A 21,858-nucleotide genomic window follows, 5' to 3' on the forward strand; every position below is an offset into this window, starting at 1 on the left:
ATAGTCTAGTCTATAGTCTAGTCTATAGTCTAGTCTATAGTCTAGTCTATAGTCTAGTCTATAGTCTAGTCTATAGTCTAGTCTATAGTCTAGTCTATAGTCTAGTCTATAGTCTAGTCTATAGTCTAGTCTATAGTCTAGTCTATAGTCTAGTCTATAGTCTAGTCTATAGTCTAGTCTATAGTCTAGTCTATAGTCTAGTCTATAGTCTAGTCTATAGTCTAGTCTATAGTCTAGTCTAGTCTATAGTCTAGTCTATAGTCTAGTCTATAGTCTAGTCTATAGTCTAGTCTATAGTCTAGTCTATAGTCTAGTCTATAGTCTAGTCTATAGTCTAGTCTATAGTCTAGTCTATAGTCTAGTCTATAGTCTAGTCTATAGTCTAGTCTATAGTCTAGTCTATAGTCTAGTCTATAGTCTAGTCTATAGTCTAGTCTATAGTCTAGTCTATAGTCTAGTCTATAGTCTAGTCTATAGTCTAGTCTATAGTCTAGTCTATAGTCTAGTCTATAGTCTAGCCTATAGTCTAGTCTATAGTCTAGTCTATAGTCTAGTCTATAGTCTAGTCTATAGTCTAGTCTATAGTCTAGTCTATAGTCTAGTCTATAGTCTAGTCTATGTTAGTCTAGTCTAGTCTATAGTCTAGTCTATAGTCTAGTCTATAGTCTAGTCTATAGTCTAGTCTATAGTCTAGTCTATAGTCTAGTCTATAGTCTAGTCTATAGTCTAGTCTATAGTCTAGTCTATAGTCTAGTCTATAGTCTAGTCTATAGTAGTCTATAGTCTAGTCTATAGTCTAGTCTATAGTCTAGTCTATAGTCTAGTCTATAGTGTAGTCTATAGTCTAGTCTATAGTCTAGTCTATAGTCTAGTCTATAGTCTAGTCTATAGTCTATAGTCTAGTCTATAGTCTAGTCCATAGTCTAGACTATAGACTAGTCTAGTTTAGATCTAGTCTATAGTCTAGTCTATAGTTAGTCTATAGTCTAGTCTATAGTCTAGTCTATAGTCTAGTCTATAGTCTAGTCTATAGTCTAGTCTATAGTCTAGTCTATAGTCTAGTCTATAGTCTAGTCTATAGTCTAGTCTATAGTCTAGTCTATAGTCTAGTCTATAGTCTAGTCTATAGTCTAGTCTCTAGTCTAGTCTATAGTCTAGTCTATAGTCTAGTCTATAGTCTAGTCTATAGTCTAGTCTATAGTCTAGTCTATAGTCTAGTCTATAGTTAGTCTATAGTCTAGTCTATAGTCTAGTCTATAGTCTAGTCTATAGTCTAGTCTATAGTCTAGTCTATAGTCTAGTCTATAGTCTAGTCTATAGTCTAGTCTATAGTCTAGTCTATAGTCTAGTCTATAGTCTAGTCTATAGTCTAGTCTATAGTCTAGTCTATAGTCTAGTCTATAGTCTAGTCTATAGTCTAGTCTATAGTCTAGTCTATAGTCTAGTCTATAGTCTATAGTCTAGTCTATAGTCTAGTCTATAGTCTAGTCTATAGTCTAGTCTATAGTCTAGTCTATAGTCTAGTCTATAGTCTAGTCTATAGTCTAGTCTATAGTCTAGTCTATAGTCTAGTCTATAGTCTAGTCTATAGTCTAGTCTATAGTCTAGTCTATAGTCTAGTCTATAGTCTAGTCTATAGTCTAGTCTATAGTCTAGTCTATAGTCTAGTCTATAGTCTAGTCTATAGTCTAGTCTATAGTCTAGTCTATAGTCTAGTCTATAGTCTAGTCTATAGTCTAGTCTATAGTCTAGTCTATAGTCTAGTCTATAGTCTAGTCTATAGTTAGTCTATAGTCTAGTCTATAGTCTAGCCTATAGTCTAGTCTATAGTCTAGTCTATAGTCTAGTCTATAGTCTAGCCTATAGTCTAGTCTATAGTCTAGTCTATAGTCTAGTCTATAGTCTAGTCTATAGTCTAGTCTATAGTCTAGTCTATAGTCTAGTCTATAGTCTAGTCTATAGTCTAGTCTATAGTCTAGTCTATAGTCTAGTCTATAGTCTAGTCTATAGTCTAGTCTATAGTCTAGTCTATAGTCTAGTCTATAGTCTAGTCTATAGTCTAGTCTATAGTCTAGTCTATAGTCTAGTCTATAGTCTAGTCTATAGTCTAGTCTATAGTCTAGTCTATAGTGTAGTCTATAGTCTAGTCTATAGTCTAGTCTATAGTCTAGTCTATAGTCTAGTCTATAGTCTATAGTCTAGTCTATAGTCTAGTCCATAGTCTAGACTATAGACTATAGTCTAGTCTATAGTCTAGTCTATAGTCTAGTCTATAGTCTAGTCTATAGTCTAGTCTATAGTCTAGTCTATAGTCTAGTCTATAGTCTAGTCTATAGTCTAGTCTATAGTCTAGTCTATAGTCTAGTCTATAGTCTAGTCTATAGTCTAGTCTATAGTCTAGTCTATAGTCTAGTCTATAGTCTAGTCTATAGTCTAGTCTATAGTCTAGTCTATAGTCTAGTCTATAGTCTAGTCTATAGTCTAGTCTATAGTCTAGTCTATAGTCTAGTCTATAGTCTAGTCTATAGTCTAGTCTATAGTCTAGTCTATAGTCTAGTCTATAGTCTAGTCTATAGTCTAGTCTATAGTCTAGTCTATAGTCTAGTCTATAGTCTAGTTTATAGTCTAGTCTATAGTCTAGTCTATAGCCTAGTCTATAGTCTAGTCTATAGTCTAGTCTATAGTCTAGTCTATAGTCTAGTCTATAGTCTAGTCTATAGTCTAGTCTATAGTCTAGTCTATAGTCTAGTCTATAGTCTAGTCTATAGTCTAGTCTATAGTCTAGTCTATAGTCTAGTCTATAGTCTAGTCTATAGTCTAGTCTATAGTCTAGTCTATAGTCTAGTCTACAGTCTAGTCTATAGTGTAGTCTATAGTGTAGTCTATAGTCTAGTCTATAGTCTAGTCTATAGTCTAGTCTATAGTCTAGTCTATAGTCTAGTCTATAGTCTAGTCTATAGTCTAGTCTATAGTCTAGTCTATAGTTCAGTCTATAGTCTAGTCTATAGTCTAGTCTATAGTCTAGTCTATAGTCTAGTCTATAGTCTAGTCTATAGTCTAGTCTATAGTCTAGTCTATAGTCTAGTCTATAGTCTAGTCTAGTCTATAGTCTAGTCTATAGTCTAGTCTAGTCTATAGTCTAGTCTAGTCTATAGTCTAGTCTATAGTCTAGTCTATAGTCTAGTCTATAGTCTAGTCTATAGTCTAGTCTATAGTCTAGTCTATAGTCTAGTCTATAGTCTAGTCTATAGTCTAGTCTATAGTCTAGTCTATAGTCTAGTCTATAGTCTAGTCTATAGTCTAGTCTATAGTCTAGTCTATAGTTCAGTCTATAGTCTAGTCTATAGTCTAGTCTATAGTCTAGTCTATAGTCTAGTCTATAGTCTAGTCTATAGTCTAGTCTATAGTCTAGTCTATAGTCTAGTCTATAGTCTAGTCTATAGTCTAGTCTATAGTCTAGTCTATAGTCTAGTCTATAGTCTAGTCTATAGTCTAGTCTATAGTCTAGTCTATAGTCTAGTCTATAGTCTAGTCTATAGTCTAGTCTATAGTCTAGTCTATAGTCTAGTCTATAGTCTAGTCTATAGTCTAGTCTATAGTCTAGTCTATAGTCTAGTCTATAGTCTAGTCTATAGTCTAGTCTATAGTCTAGTCTATAGTCTAGTCTATAGTCTAGTCTATAGTCTAGTCTATAGTCTAGTCTATAGTCTAGTCTATAGTCTAGTCTATAGTCTAGTCTATAGTCTAGTCTATAGTCTAGTCTATAGTCTAGTCTATAGTCTAGTCTATAGTCTAGTCTATAGTCTAGTCTATAGTCTAATCTATAGCCTAGTCTATAGTCTAGTCTATAGTCTAGTCTATAGTCTGGTCTATAGTCTAGTCTATAGTCAAGTCTATAGTCTAGTCTATAGTCTAGTCTATAGTCTAGCCTATAGTCTAGACTATAGTCTAGTCTATAGTCTAGTCTATAGTCTAGTCTATAGTCTAGTCTATAGTCTAGTCTATAGTCTAGTCTATAGTCTAGTCTATAGTCTAGTCTATAGTCTAGTCTATAGTATAGCCTATAGTCTAGTCCATAGTCTAGTATACAGTCGAGTATATAAGTAGTATAGCCTATAGTCTAGTCTATAGTCTAGTCTATAGTATAGCCTATAGTCTAGTCCATAGTCTAGTATATAGTCGAGTATATAAGTAGTATAGCCTATAGTCTAGTCTATAGTCTAGTTTATAGTCTAGTTTATAGTCTAGTTTATAGTCTAGTTTATAGTCTAGTTTATAGTCTAGTCTATAGTCTAGTCTGTAGTCTAGTCTATAGTCTAGTTTATAGTCTAGCATATAGTCTAGTCTATAGTCTAGTCTATAGTCTAGTCTATAGTCTAGTTTATAGTCTAGTCTATAGTCTAGTCTATAGTCTAGTTTATAGTCTAGCATATAGTCTAGTCTAGTCTATAGTCTAGTCTATAGTCTAGTTTATAGTCTAGTCTATAGTCTAGTCTATAGTCTAGTCTACAATCTAGTCTATAGCCTAGTCTACAATCTAGTCTATAGCCTAGTATATAATCTAGTCTATAGTCTAGTCTAGTCTAAAGTCTGGTATATAGTATAGCCTATAGTCTAGTCCATAGTCTAGTATATAGTCGAGTATATAAGTAGTATAGCTTATAGTCTAGTCTATAGTCTAGTTTATAGTCTCGTCTATAGTGTATTCTAGTTTATAGGCTAGTCTATAGTCTAGTCTGTAGTTTAGTCTGTTTAAGAATTTGTTTATTTAACAACAGTTTTTTTTTTAAATTTGTAGTTTATAATAAAGTAGAAGCAGAAGAAGTGTTTAATGAAAATGTTGACAAAATGTTTTGTAAAAAGATACAGTTTTATATATATATTTTTTTAATTTCTCTTGAAAGTGATAAATGGAGCAGGTGATAAACAGTAGAATAGAGCAAAGTGATGTCAAAGTCATAGCAAATAGGAAGATGATTACGAGAAAATTAAGAGATTTATTTAAAACTCCTAACAATAGGAGTTATATTAATAATATTTAAAATATGTATGTTCCTACTAAATATTAAAAATTCTTAACACATATTAACAGAATATTTAAGGATGGAAATTTCGAAAGCACCAAAAATCCATAATAATTCTCATTTAGTTAAATTGGTAATATAACCATATAATTTAATAACATTAATATTTACACATACATATGTAGATATAAAATTCAGTTTTTGAACAAAAACATTTATTTATAAAATATAGACAAAAAATAATAATTTTATTAAAAAAACATTTAAGTTGTTTTAAAAACAAATGTTAGCGATAGAAAAGTAGCAGAAAATATTTATTTTTTCTGTATAGTTTTTTTTTTTTATAAACAACAAATAAAATTGCATCTAGACTATTTATGTTTTATTATTGTTATTTAAAAATATTTGAAATTTCTTAAGGTTTTCATTAAAGAAAAAAGAAAACAATAAAATACTTAGGAAAAAATTGATAGAATTTTTGTTAAATTTTTAAAAGAATAAAAAATATTTAAATTATTTATGTTTTTTGTGTAGGAGTGATATTTTGTTTGTTTAAAATTGAAAAGAAGGTAATAGCAGTGCCTTTGTGTTTGGTAGGTGGATGGGGACAACAAGTTAAAATAAATATTAAAATATATGTGTGTCGTCTGCTAATAATAATTCGTTTTTTTTTTTTTTTTTTTGCTAAATATTTTATTTCCTTATGTTATATTTTAAATTGGAATATTTATGTTGCATACTAAATAATTTTGATTGAAAGAATCAAAGATAGATGGAAAAACAACAAACACATATAGACAAAAGAAATTAGAACCATTAAAAAAAACGTATAAATACAGCTGAAGATAGAGAAGATAGAAAAGAAAATTCACATAACAACAAGCGCATATAAAAAAGATTTTAAACTGTTTTTTATTCTTTAATAAAGGAAACATTTTTAGGATTTTTTCGGTTGAAATTTTATTTTTTTGAAAAGCATTTTATAATAAAAAAGTTAAATTATAACAATAAATTAGATATAATAAAAAGTTTATAAAGTATACATTGTATATTAAAAAGAAACGTTTTTTTACGTAAATATTTTAAAAGGTTTAAATCTAAATATTTGTATTATATTATTAATAAATAACTTAAATAGTTTATTATTGTTTCAAAACACATGTTCTAAATATCATAGTTTATTATTTAATTTATTATCTAAAAAAACATAAATATTTTATAGAGAAATCAAAACAACAAACAAAAACCCAATTTCCCTGAAAAGTCCTAAAAAGTCTAGATATAAACCAGATACATAAGAACAGCTGTAATCATAATAATGTTATTTTAAAGAAATTATTTTTAAGAAATTATACTAAATATTAGCAATATGTAAACAGAATTTACTACAGACTAGACTATAAACTACTCTATTTACTGGACTTTGGACTAGATTATAGACACAACTATATACTAGACTATGAACTAGAATATAGACTAGACTTTAGCCTAAACACTATCCAATGCTTTAGACTAGACTATAAACTAGACAATACACTACACAAAAGACTAGACTATAGACAAAACTATAGGCTAGACTATAAACTTAACTATAGAATAGACTGTAGACTATACTATAAAGTAGACTATATACTATACCAAAGACTAGACTATATACTGGAGCAATTACTAGTCTAGTCTATATCCTCGTCTCTAGTCTGTTTTTATACTACTTTTAATCTGTAGTCTAGTCTATAGTTTAGTCTATAGTCTAGTTTATAATGTAGTCTAAAGTCTAGTCTATAACCAAGTCTAATCAAACAACCCTCGTTAAACGACAGGCAACTCTCAATATTTAGCAATTAAAACACTCTCATTAAAGCAAGAAAGAAAAAACATAATCGCCCCATTATACATAAATATATTTTGGAGAAAATATTAAAAAATTTACGTGAATATAAACAAAGAATTAATAATATAAAAATAAATAAATAAATGAATACATTGTTATAAAAATACATATTGGGGACTATGGGTTTTAAATTTTATTATTTCCAAACTGTCAGCAATTTTTTCCAGTACACTTTTAGTATTTTCATTGTCAGTAGTTGAAAAAAAATACTTATATGTATATTTGAAATTTCAGTAAATTTTTTTCTATATTGGATTATATCGTTCAAAATTTACAAAGCATGTATGTATCTGTGTGCTGTTTATATTTTTTTTATTATTTTGCTAAATGTGAATTTTATTTGTCTGCGTTTAACGTGAGAATGAGTTAGTGTAAGCAATTTTGTATTTGTTTAATTGTGAGTACATCTAAGTGTATGTAAAAAGATGGCATGGCATGTGTTTTTCGTTTCAGTATATTTTTCAAAAGTAATAAATACATAAAAAAGTGTTTAGAGATCTTAAATTACAAATATGGTGCTAATTGAAATATCAAAAATAACAACAACTACTGCAATACAGTAACAGAAATAAAATCATAGCAAACAAATATTTATATACTGGCATCTATAGATACAAATCTAAAGAAAACATGTGTGAACAATAACAATTGTAAAAAAAATGCACAATACAACTTGTAGATATGTACAATGATTATTGAATGTGACAAAACTTTAATGAAACAATTTTGACCTAAAAATCAAATATGAATCAAATAATTTATGAGAAAATTCTCGGAATAGCAAATGTTTGTTAGCAAATTATTCAATTAAAGAAAACAGCGGTGAAACTAATGATATCAATACCAGCATTAGACAAATTTTATTTGAGAGAAAGACAATTTCCGACATTAGTCTATAGTCTAGTCTATAGTCTAGTCTATAGTCTAGTCTATAGTCTAGTCTATAGTCTAGTCTATAGTCTAGTCTATAGTCTAGTCTATAGTCTAGTCTATAGTCTAGTCTACAGTCTAGTCTATAGTCTAGTCTATAGTCTAGTCTATAGTCTAGTCTATAGTCTAGTCTATAGTATAGTCTAATCTACTCTGGTCTATAGTTTAGTCTAGTCTATAGTTTGGTCTAGCCTAGTACATAATTTAGTCTATAGCCTAGTCTGTAGTCAATTCTATAGCCTAGTCTATTGTCTAGACTAAATGTGAATTTTATCTGAAGTCTAGTATATAGGCTATTGTATATTTCTTTCTATGGTCTAGTCTATAGTGTTGTCTAAAGTCTAGGCTATAGTCTAGTTTATGATCTAATCTATAGTCTAGTCTGTAGCCTTGCATATAGTCTAGGCTATAATCTATAGTCTACTAAATTAATGCATGGTAACCAAAACTGTTTAATAAGTATGTATTAAATTAAACAAAAACAACTACGAACTACAAATTGAAAAATATTTTTTTTTAAGAAAACAAAAGTAATATAATCAAACCAGGCTTAGTACAAACATAACTTAAGAAGCGACTAAAAAATTAATTGAACAATGAAAAGCAAAAAAAATAAGAATAAGAACAAGTAAGAGTGCTATATTCGGCTGTGCCGAATCTTATATACCCTTCACCATAGTGTATTTTAAACATAATTGATCTTACAGACTAGTTAATAAAAACATTAAAAAAATTTGAGTCGATTTAAGCCGAATATTTCGGCGGCGGCTCAAGCAACTAAATATAGTTCGGCGGCGGCTAAGCTTCGACTCGAAGCCGGTCGACTTCGACCTCTGATTCATTGCTGGTAAACATTGACGAGACGTAGATTTTGTTTTTGTTTATCGTAAAAAAATTGTTTTAAAAAGCACTTGGAAAAAAATTGTGTTAGTTTTAAATTTCAAACTTACATTATTCGCATAAAAATTATTGTACAATAACTCACAATCTACTCTCATATAATTGAAAACATTTTAAATACTTTTTTCTCTTCATTAAAAAGTATATTTGCAAAACAAAAGGGAAAATTATTTTATTTAACAAAAAATGAAAATCATATTTTTTTTGCTGTGTATTTTTTGTATGTTTGGATTCCAAACATACAAGAAAATATACAGCTGAATAAAACCAAATACATCTACACACACGTGTACATCTTTTTCTATGTACAGTGTTTTTGTTGCTTTTTTAACAATTTTTTTATGAAATTTTCAGAGGTTGTCTCGGATTTTTGCTCATATCTCCGTTATTTACCGACTGATCTTCTCGAAAGCATGTTTAATAGAATTATTGAAGATTCGGGTCTCGCCGATATCTGGGGTCCTCTAAAAACTGATTTCAACAGACAGACAGACAGACAGACAGACGGACAGACAGACAGACGGACATGGCTTAATAGACTCCGCTATCTATAAGGATCAAGAATATATATACTTTATAGGGTCGGAAAATTATATTATAGAAATTACAAACGGAATGACAAACTTATATATACCCTTCTCACGAAGGTGAAGGGTATAAAAAAGGGAAATCAAATTATGTTCCAACGAAAACACAAAAAAATTATGTTTTTTACTTAAAAAACAGCTACAGCCTTTTTTCAACATACATACGTACATAACAAATTTAGTGGGCCAAAACCTTTAACAACAACTACGGCAAGAAAAAAACAACAGAAAATATTTAGTAACCTACCAAATATTAGAGTTAAAACATATTTTCATTTTTCTTTAGAGCTACAGCTACAATAAAAGTCATTAATCACGCTATAACTTTAATGACGACTTTGAATTTTATACGCATTTTATAAAACGCGCAGACCCTCGTATTCGTACAACAGCAACAAATACACGCAATTCAAGGTCTTTCATAACGCACTTTTTGTTATTATTATTCTCTTGTTTTTTTATATTTATTGTTGTAAATTGTATTGTATGTTTGTATTTATATGCCTGTCAGTTAGACATTACGTTCGACTTCCCGCGTCTGTCCGTGTTATATAAGTAATATTCAATAATTCGTTTTTTTGGTTTTTTCATAAAGACGTTAATTATTGTTAAAGTATTTTTTTTTTTTTTTTGTTGATGAGATTTCATTGAAACAAAAAAAACTTATTAAAATTAATGGATTTCAATGGAAAAATATTAATATAAGTAATTGTATACTAAAGAGAGATAGAGAGTCTAAGAGATGAGGTAGATTAAATCGGTACTTCCCTTTTGAGTTACACATTTGTGGTAACCACAAGTTTTTGAGGTGAGAAAGATAAAAATTATGTTTAAAAAATTATAACTAGTGTAAAGTGAAAGTTTGTACTAAAATCTATACAAACTTACATTGTATATCTATACAAACTTATTGTACATTAAGCAGAGTTAGAAAGAACATTTTTAAGGAAGAGTATAAAAGCAGTATTTTTTCACTTTATAAGTTTAAATGAGAGAAATATACACGAAATTTTCATAAATATTACGAATAAATTAGTTTCTGCCTTTTTCCTAAAGTTTAGCATGAATTATTTTCAGTGTAATCAAATCTGCTCTACATTTAACCAAATCTTTATGATTTTTATCAGACTCATAATATGCTTGACAAAATCTTAATCCAAAAACTGTGTCATAAAACAATTTGTGGGACTATTTAAGCAGATCATCGATAAATGAATCACTGTATATATAAGGATCCAGCTAAATTTAAACTATGTCTTGGATTACAGTGAATGTAAGAGTATTAAGAAAGCCTATTGGAAGTTGTTATAGGATCACATTGTACTATCAATTCGTTAAAGGAATTGTGTGAAGGGCTTCAAAACCATAGACCGACGAAAGGCAGAGAGTAAATACAAATAGTTCTCTAAGTGGTGTTGTTTGATTTTCATACATGTGCGAGCCAGAGATACAAGTCGAAACGGCTCAAATCGCCAGGGACTTGCCGCCGGTAATATCTTGCAAGCCGCGCCGCCGCCGACTTCTTTCGGCTTAAAAGCTAAGCCGGCTTAAACGTAGCCGCTGATAAAGATTGGAATCGCACATGTATTTCGGAAAATAAGTTTACCAAGAAAAGGTAAATTGAACCGACAATTTAGCTGCCGCCGATATTTTCTATAATAAGCCGCCGCCGCCGATCATTTTGCATCGGCTTGTATCTCTGGTGTGAACATACGTGCACGTAAAAGAATGAGTACAAAGGAGCTCATTGGATCGCTGCCATAGATACATATATGTCGTCGATGTCGTTCATTTTGTCGCAAGTAAAATAACGTTATATTGATTTGTTAGTGATCACTATGAAGGCGTCTGCCGTAATGTAATTTTTGTGTCGAAGTAAGGGCAATTTTTGCGGATCTTCTAAATGAAATTTCTTAACAATGTAGGTAAATGTGTAAGCCAAATCCACAAAATACTGCCAAATGCGAAATGATGCCATGTCCCAGTTCATTTCAATCCACAAGACTTAATGAACAACTATCTTTAGAGACATGGCCAATCATGGCTTACAAACCCTGTTTCGGAATGACCACAGAATAATCCATTAATTTAACAAAAGTACAATTATTAATCATATAAAAACTCAAAACTTAACTGTTACAAATCATTACTTGCAAACTAACGAAGTATTCTCGAAACATAAGAATAATAACAGGAATAAAGAACAGATAATTTGACGACTTTTTTTGGGATGAAGAAAATATTTTCAAATCTAACAAAACTGCAACCCCTTCAGTTTTATAACACTTTTCCTTTTTTCAAATTTTAATAAAAACCATTTCAAAACCACAAAACTTAAAACACATTTCCAAAAATTGTAAAATTAAAGTCTACTTTAAAAAAATATACGAAATTGCAGAGAAGCATAAAAACCATTTCCGTTGTCAATGACGATAATGATGCCCCAAAAAGTTAAAAAAATATATGAATAAATGAAAAAAAACCTAACCAAACAGATTGACATTAATTTTAATTTTTTAACAATATACAAGAAGGAAAAACCATACATACTAAACAGAAAAAAATTAAATAAACAATCGAAAAGATTGTAAATGAAAGATATGAAAATGCAAAATAAATTATATAAGTAGAAAAACCAAAACGAATAAATTTAAAATAAACTGTCAAATAAAATATGGCAGCAGAAGAACAACAAAGAGCATAAAATATCAAAATCCTAATGGTGAAGAAAGACTTTGCAAGTCTTGAAAAAGAACAAAAAAACAACAAATTCTACTGATTCCAAGCAATGGTTTCAATGAATGGGATCCCTCATTTTGTATAAATTGTAAACAGTTGAGACTGTTAAACAAAACTTCATCAGCCAGGCAACCAGCAAAGTAAAATTAATACAAAATAACAAAAAACTAAAATGGGTTGTATATGATATAGACAGACAGACAGCCGTCTATTGGATTGGACTGAAAATATAAATAAAATGCCTAAATAATAAAAAATACACACAAAATGTTTAAATACACATCACCATGGCTGGCCGTCCGTAAGTTAACAGTCAGTCAGTAAGTTTCAGGCTTCAGAGTCACCATCGACCGACCGATCGTCATGTCTCAGAATCTTGTGTTTTTTTTTTTTTTTTTTTTTAAAGAGAGTGAAATACAATATTTTCAACATAAACAGCAAATAAAACCAAAGTTGAATTTTTAAACATCTAAAATACAACTCTACACTATACTACATCAAACCATTCGAAATTCAAGGTCAAACGTGTTAAAATTTTCAAACCGGCCGTTCAACTTGATAACTTTTATTTTTTTTTTTCTTCGTATTTTGTATATTTTGTGTTTTTTGTCATCGTCATGTGTTAAAGAGAAGTCCGTAGAATCGCAAATCTAAAAAAAAAGTATATAAAGCGAAATTAAAACGTAACATCGTAAAGTACCCTAAAGGCCTGATGGTAACCATCGGACCATACAACCAATTGAACCACGTTTAGTTTTTTTCATTTCTTTTCTTTGCCAGTTTACATTTGTGTGTTCGTTCTATGTGTGTCTCACAAAACTTTTAATATCAACAACTTTGAATGTGTAGAGTTGGGGAAAAAAAGGGTTTTCCCTTCGTGAAATGATTTGGAATAATCCAGACTAAATAATTTTGACAGAACAGGTTCTTTAATTAATATAGAAAAATTAAAAAATAACGAAAAGCATTAAACCCTTTTTCTAAATTTTATACGATCCTGATCCTATATTTAATAAAGTTTTCTTAGAAAATTGATCAACGAAAAATTTATCTATAGAAACCTGATACTTAGTAAACTGAAGTTTAGTTTTATGTTTTCTATAGAAAACTGATCCATAGTACAATTTTCGATAGAAAGCTTATTGTTAATAATGTTTTTAGAGTTTCTGACTGATCGTTAATAAAGTTTTCTATAGAAAACTGATCGTTAACAAAGTTTTCTATAGAAAACTGATCGTTAATAAAGTTTTCTATAGAAAACTGGTCGTTAGTAAAATTTTCAATAGAAAACAGATCGTTGGTAAAGTTTTCTATAGAAAAATTATCGTAAGTGAAGTTTTCTATAATAAACTGAGCGTTAGTAGTCTTTTTCTATAGAAAACTTATATTTAGTAAAGTTTAACTAATTACAAGAACCGTTTTCTTTATAAAAGTTATCGCTAGTAAAGTTTACAATAAAAAAATGATCGTTAGTAATGTTTCTATAGAAAACTAACCCGTTATAAACTCTTCTATAAAAAATCAATATTAATTAGTAAATGTTTCTTTATATTTTAAATTTCTATAGCAAATTGTTCGTTATTAAATATGGAACTGAACTACATTATTTATGGTTGTATTAATCCCTCATTCATCAACTTGCAAACCCTAAAAGAAGCAGAATCTTAGACATATAGAAAAGAGACAAAGACAAAGAAGAACTTTTGCTTTTATTATTTAAAATTCGCTTTTTTTCTACAATACAAATTTCAAATGAAATGATGAGTAACAGCTTACGGAAAGATAAATGTTAAATTTCTGTCTTTAGAGAAAAAAAAACGAAAACCCAAAAAACAAAGCTTAAATTAAACAAGCTTCAAATCACACAGAAAAGACAGACATTTTACCATTGTCCCCCCAACAAAACATGTATTTATACTTTTTGCGACCATTTTGGGAATAAAATCATTTCAAAACAAATAATTACACGAGTTTTACACAAATGATCATAAAAATTGAGTTCAGAAACACAAAAAAAAAGAATAATGAAAAAAAATTGTTTTTGTATGAGTTAACGAATAAAATGTAAAATAAAGCTGTAATTACAAGTTTAAGGAGAATTTTGTAAAAATATTTAACAACAATAATGACTTATAAATCATTTGTTAAATAAAATACTTGTTTTTAGGCTAAAAACAACAAATTGATGAAATTAAACAAATACCTACATATTATGTTAAAAATTTTAAAACAATAAAAAAATTTATTAAAAAACTGGAAATTAGTTCAATGACTTTGTTTAATTATTAAAATTTAAGTTAAATTCACACCTATGGGTTGTTGTCAGTTGTAGAGATTTGTAAAGGAATAATAACAGATATTTTGTAATGGTAATGGAATTCAAAAACGGGCATGTAAGGAATGTGTGCTTCATTTCTCCCTATTCTATTCCCAAATTTAAGTAATTGCCCTTAAGCTAGTTTACTATTAAAAGGAACTTAAAAAAATGAAAAACTTCTATTTGATCAATCTTGTTGTGGCATTTTACAACCACTATTAACCGCTTAACAATAATTTAATAATTAAAATGCTTAAATTTTTTTTGTAAATGATTAATCACTTACGCATTATTTAAAACTTTGTTATCAAGCCTTAAATAATCGCTGAGATTTTTATAGATGTTTTTTTAATCGATTAATGGTGATTTATTGTCAAATAGCCAGATGTATATTTTTAATAGCAACAAATTTAAATTCAATAATAAAATTATACAAATCTAACAAAATCATTAACAATAAAATAAATCTATTATGTCTTTTATAGTTATCTCAACAAAGCAGGGTTTGTTTGGGTTTGTTTTTACATTTTTTTGCTATGATAAGAAGTAAAACAAGAAAACGTGCAAAGATAAAGAAATTATAATGAATTAATAAATAGACAACAAAAAGGAAAGGGGTAAAGTTGTATTAGAGATACCCTACTTTAAGTTTGTTAAACAGTTTAGTTTCTAATAAAAGTGAGAGTAAAAGTATCGACATTCGATGATAAAGATCCTTTCAATCTATCTATCTATCTATCTATCTATCTATCTATCTATCTATCTATCTATCTATCTATCTATCTATCTATCTCTCTATCTATCTATCTATCTATCTATCTATCTACCTATCTATCTACCTATCTATCTTTTTTTAAACGTTAGAAGTTCTCAAAAAAAGTTCTGCAAAAAACTGCTGAAGTTGTAATTGACGTTTAAGATCTATTGTTGTTTTTTATAGAAAACTGATCTTTGTAAATGTTATTGAAACTGATCTTTTAAAAGGTATGTTATTAAAAACTGGTCATATTTGTCATATAAATCTTTTCGTTACTAAATTTTTCTATTTTAAAGTTGATCACCAAAAATTTACTAAAAAACTGGACTGGAAAACCAATCGTGAGTAATCTTTAATAGATAAAAAAATATTCTTTTCTAGTCGAGTTTCAGAGGAAATTAATTTTATCTTGTTTTTGCCTTAAGTCTAGTCTAAAATGCTGATAACATAACAGGCGGGCGTATGACACCCGGCAAACTTATATATTTGGAAAGTAAATTGTATTGAATATTTACTTAAATATAAATTGTGAAATATTTATATGTTACCAAAAATAAATACACATTTTTATCAAAATAAAAAAACCACACAACCACAGCTTAACTCATCAAAGAGTTAAGGGACAGGTGAGTAATACCAGGTGTTACATACGCAATAAAACAGCCAACTTGCACCCTCATCTAAGTAACATAAAATTCAAAATTAGAAAAAAATTTACTTTGCAAATAGTAATAGACAATAAATTGAATACATTGTACACAACGTGTACAACCAAAGCAAAGTTTTCTATAAATGTGTATCTAGAGCTTCAGTATCTATCTGTAGTATCTTATCAGTGTGTTTTCATAATTTGTATTTAGTTTTTGGGGGGTACAATTAAACAAACTCATTATATATTTTATATGTATTATTAGTTTTTACTGCAGAAAGATACGCATTTAAAGTAAATATTTTTAAAAGAGATTATTTTACATATATACTCTACCCCTTTACTGGTGTTTAACAAAAGCCTGCTGTATTTGAATTTTATAAGCAACAGAAAAGAAAATAGTTTGCACAAACTCTATTTAAATAGTTTTATTTTGTCTTATTTTTGTTTCTGTTTTTAGTTTGTGTAAATATTTGTACGGTTTTCTCTGTGTAAAAAAGTACCGATTTAAAATAATTATAAACATATTTAGATCTTATGCAAACAGTGATAATAAAACGATGAAAATGTTTATAAGCAAATTCACTTTGGAGTTTTAGCTTTTATAAAGCTTATAAAAAGGGGTATTTAAGAAATATTTATTTAATCAAATAAACAGAAGTTAGGGTAATATTAATAAAATAATTAAAACTGTATTCAAAAAGAAATAAAACATTCGTAATAGAAGAAGAACTTTCACTTTTCAATAATAGAAAATGTGATTAAAATTTAACGTTATGAAGTGAATTTATCTTAAATACAAAATATTTAATACATTATCTGAAGCAAACTGTTATATTTTTCAATATAATTTTTTGTTTGTAAGAAACATAAGAAACAGATCGATGTTAACTACATATTTATATATACAAATTTATAGCAGTTTATTTGTTTCTAAAAATTGGTCTGTAATAAAGATTTTTTTAAACAAGTTTATCGTTTTTATTTTTTTTTTAGAAAACTGATAGTTATTAAAATGTATACTAGAAATTGATCACAGTTAATAGTTTGTAGGGTATAGGGTATACCCGCTAGTGGCGTTTGTACTGATGTTTGTAACGTACTAAAATTTTAGAAAGTGATTCTGAACCAATCGGTATACGTTAAGGTGGGAATAGAACCTTAACGTATACCGATTGGTTCAGAATCACTTTCTGTGGCAATCGAACAAGTCCGTCGATCCATCCGTCCGTGTGTCCATGTAAACGTTGTTAACAAAGTACAGGTCGCAATTTTCAAGATAATTTGATGAAATTTGGCATATAGGTCCCTTTTGACTAGGCCTATTGAAAATAATTAGAATCGGTATATTATTTTCTCCATCCCGGTACAACTGAACCCACGATGATTATGTATCGATTGAAGCTCGCACAACTAAGTTTTATTCTTGTCTTGATGATCTTGCCGAATTTCGAAAGGATCAGCCATCATTCGACACTAGTTTTCCTTCAGAAAGTGACTTAAATATCCACAATTCACTTATTAACACTAATATTGCGATGAAATTTCGCACAGACATAAATATAGAACTATCCAGCACATTATATCATATCCCTATATAAAGCTTCTTTCAGAAAATTAGTTTTTCGGAATCAACTAATATTCAAGATAGGCCACGTCCAACTATATTTTCTTACATATTTTTTATAGAAAACTGAAATTTTATGAAGTTTGCTGTAAAAATATTGATCGTTTCTAAAGTACCCCTAGAAAATTTATCAAAGTTAAAGTTTACAACATGATTAGTAAAATTTTCTGAAAAAAGCCGAACGTTTTGCTATTTTTGTGCTAAAAATTGATTTTTGTTTAAGTTTTTATAATAATATCTGAATATAAGAAAGTCTTTTAAGTATAAAAACTGATCCTTCCTTGTTATAGATTTCCATAGAAAATTTTTTGTAGTTAAAGTTTTTTTATGGGAAAACGATATGTAATAAACTTTGTTATAAAAAACTGAACGTAATATATCTGTACAAATTGGATCGGTTTTGAATTGTTGACATAAATTGATTATAATTAAAAAAATAAATGAAATTTCTTTGATTTTTTCATAGAACATGGATCGTAGTTAGAGAAATAAGAATAATATATTTTATATTTTTTATAAACTAATCTTTGTTAATTTTTTTTAATGTATCATAGTTGAAATAAAATTTTTTTTCAAAAAAACTGGTCGCTGATAAAATTTTCTGAACATTTAATGTTTTTCACATAAAACGGATCTTCTTTAAGTAATCTACTATTAATGACATATGGAACTTCTTACATACATATATGATATGTATTTTTTCACCCTTAAAAATTTCCTATAAAATTCTTATACAAAAAGGGAATCTTCTGGAACAAAAGAAAGCGAAATAAAAAGGGTTTCTAATTAGAATAGAAGAGAGAAAGAAAGAACTATATTTACAAGGACACCTGTAGAATTTTATGTTTATGATGTTAATACATATATAAATAAAAACGAAATAAAAATTAAATGTTAAAAACGTAGACTATAAAAAGTTAAAAAAAACAAAACTGTAGCAAAAAAGGACGTAGACAACTGATATATGGGAAAAAAGTTAACAGGTATAAATATACAATCATGTAAAATGAATAATACATGTTAAAGAACATGAATAAAGACCGTGAAAAAATAATTGGTAGAGTAAATAAAGCAAGTAAATTATAGTTTAAAAATAATATTAAAAATAACTATATTTAATTGAAAAGAAAAGACAACCGACAAGAACATATTAAAAATTTAATTTATTTCAAACAAAAATTAATTTATTTTATAATGTTTATTTTTTAATATTTTTATCTTGAAAAGGGTTAATAAAATGTTAAGGTCTAAATATAATTTTGTAATAAAATAATTAATAAAATCTAAAAATAAATTAAAATATTGACACAACTACATAAAAGGAATAGTAATTTTTAAAAATTATTTCTTAGTAAAAGTAATAAAGATCACACAAAGATAATTTTAAAAATGAGTCAAGGGAAATTAACAGCTATGAAATGTAATATTTAGTGGTCAGTTTAAGAATTTTGTTTCAAAAATTATTATGTAGTTTCAATACCATGGCACCATATTTACAATAAAATTAAAATTTTAACAAAATAATGAATACAACGAAATAAGGTCTATAATAGTACAGGGTGTCCGCCGGGAATTGACAATTCATATTTCGCAGTCCTGAAATAGACACATGGCAAATTTATTATGGAAAAATATTCGATAAACCAACGTGTTTTAATCGTCAGGCCTCCACGGTCGCCTGATTTGACTGCTTCGGTCTTTTTTTGGGGATTTCTGAAAAGTAAGTTTTATTCAAAAAAAAAAGAAACGCTTGAGAAACTCTAACAAAATGATGAAAAGAAAGAAATGAAACACCACGTGAAATGTGTGAGAATGTAAAGAAAAATGTCCTTAAAAGGACTCCCATTGGTGATACAAAATTGCCGACATTAAATTAATCATTTATCAATATAATATCCATTCTCTTTCATTTAATCAAAAATTATAAACAAACAACGTAGTATACCTTCCCTGCGGATACTCTGTATATTCTCGGGAGGTTTTCTTCCATTCATAATAATATCCTACATATATATTTTTTAGTTTTGTCATTTTTGAAATTCTTCTAATTCAATAAGCGTTAATTTTGCAAATCTATGTTTTATGCGTTTTTCTAAAAAGATCACTTTTAAAGATTTTTATTCCATCAGCTAATAATTCAATGCCCTATTCAGGTGTAGGGGGCTAGGTGGGATTTTCACTTTTCTCGTTTTAACCAATATTATTGTGCGTTAAGCTATGTATCAATGTTGGTAGATCTGATAATGTACTGACAAAGGATAAGTGTTTGCAATACGATTGTAAAAAATTCTTACAATTTCAATGAAGACAACTGACATATAATAAATTTTTCTGCCAAAAAATATTGTCAGTTCAGAATGTTGTCAATTTGCTGCATGGTAAATGCTGCTATATCTTATTTAAGTTGCAAATGTTGTTTTAATGCACGGTGTTTCCAATGGAATACAATTATCTGACAATGGTTCCATTGTAAGATTGCTCGAATTCGCACAATTATCTTGCAATGTAATATGTTTAAACAATCTTTGGATTTCTGATAATATAATTGTTTTGGAAAATCTGGAAATGTGATATCAATGACCATGAAACATTTTTAGCAAGAGGTAAATTGTCAGTTCAAACTGATTGTAAAAAAAATCTTACAATTTCATTGACAAACAGTAAATTTATCACACTGTTGTCAGATTGTTGTATGGCAAAAGTTGCCCGAACTTATTAAGGTTCTTCAACAGTGTTGCCTATAGAAGAAATTAGTCTCGCAATGGTTCCGTAATCAGATGCAAAAATATTCGCAAATCTGACAATAAAAATTGTCAGTCAATTATCTGACAACGTAATGTATTTACAACAACTTTGGATGTCTGACAATAATATTGTTTTACAATATACTGGCAATGTTTTTTCTGACATCGTTGCAAGACAAAAAATTATTCACATGTTTGTTAGACATTATCTGCCAACGTTGTAAGATCTGACAACTTTGTATAAGTTTCATTATAGACTACTCGCTGAAGTGATGTAGGTTGTAGGTCAATTGAGACAAGTTCCCAAAATCCTTTTTGGTTTTATCAATAAATGGTGGGTGGTGTGACAAAAGTAAACTTTTCGGTTAAAATGCCCATTTGTACATTTTTACTACAGCAATCAGAACTGAAAATAAAATTTCATACATTTGCAATGAAAATAACAAACGTTCTGTGGTGCAAATGTATGAAATGTAGTTTTCGGCACTAATTACGTTGTATGCTGAAAATAGCCTTAAATGGATCGGCGGACCAGTTCAAAATTTAGGAATTGGACTCAGTAACGACAGTTTACAAAAAAATATAATTCAAATTCTTAAGTTTATATTGATATAAAAAATAAAAAATTGTTGAAGAAAATTCAAAATTTTGAAATAAATACGAAAAAGCCACATTTTACAAATATTGTATCAAAATTAAAAACTATTAAATATTTCCATAAATAATTAGGGGATTAAATGGGCTTTTCTTAAAGCTATCAAGACATAATAGTGACAGACAAATATACATTTTTATACAAATTAAAATTAAATGGACAATGATTTATGACTTAAATATAAAACAAAACAAATGTAGTTGTGCCATAAAGTAAAAAAATCTTAATAAATAATAAAATAATTTAAAAAAAAAACTTACAGTTTGTATATGTTGAGAAATAGGAACCAAAAGTTGTAGAAAATTGCTTTGCAGGCAAAATTTGAGTTTTAAGTTTTTTTATTTAACACTTTTTTGTGGTTTAAGCAGTTTTGTGTTGCAAAAGTCTTTATAGTTTTATAAAAGGTATAAGTAATAACTTTTTTAAGAGCACTTGAATCTTTTTTTAATAAAACTGGTAATTTTATTTGTAATTGAATATAATTTAAAGTCTGTTTTTAATAAAAAAAAATATGCACAATATAAAAAAGGCAAGATAGTTATTTATACAATTAGGAGAAAAAAACGTTTACTGTAAAGAAAATTTTTGAATATTAATGGATAGTTTTAGGATAGTTAAGCCTTTCGAGGGTTAAACTTTTTTTGAGAATTATTTGTTTTGTTAAGTTTTTTTTTAAATTATTATATGGAACCAGCACAAAAGGAATTTATGATAATAAAAGGGATGATGGTAGGGAAAAAACTGATCACGCCAATGAAAAGGAATTTACAAATAAAAGAAGTAAGTAAAAAAAAAGCACACAAGAAAGACGTAAAAGAAAACTTGATTAAATATCTCAAGATGACAGACACGTTGTTATTAACATGACGTGATGGCTTAATGGTTCGACTTTATGTATTCCCAATCAAAAATAAAAGGGGGTTGAATTTTGTGTTGCTTCCCGGAAAACAATGTCTACTGAATAAATTGTTTGAATTTATTTAAACAAAAAAATTATTAATTTACACTAAATAAACACAAAACGCGAAAATTATTAAA

The 21,858-nt window shown here is 28.3% G+C and overlaps 1 protein-coding gene across 1 annotated transcript in view; it reads right to left on the reverse strand.

The window, feature by feature from the left end:
• LOC111675656 (polypyrimidine tract-binding protein 1) overlaps window positions 1–21,390 on the reverse strand; it is a 242,772-nt gene extending 221,382 nt beyond the window's left edge. The window contains exon 1 of the mRNA XM_046948408.1: window positions 21,081–21,390. The gene's annotated coding sequence lies outside the window, so the exon portion shown is untranslated. The remainder of the gene's footprint in view (window positions 1–21,080) is intronic.
• Window positions 21,391–21,858: the final 468 nt, after the last annotated feature.

Source organism: Lucilia cuprina, chromosome 4 (assembly GCF_022045245.1).
Source record: "Lucilia cuprina isolate Lc7/37 chromosome 4, ASM2204524v1, whole genome shotgun sequence".
NCBI classification, from domain to species: domain Eukaryota; kingdom Metazoa; phylum Arthropoda; class Insecta; order Diptera; family Calliphoridae; genus Lucilia; species Lucilia cuprina.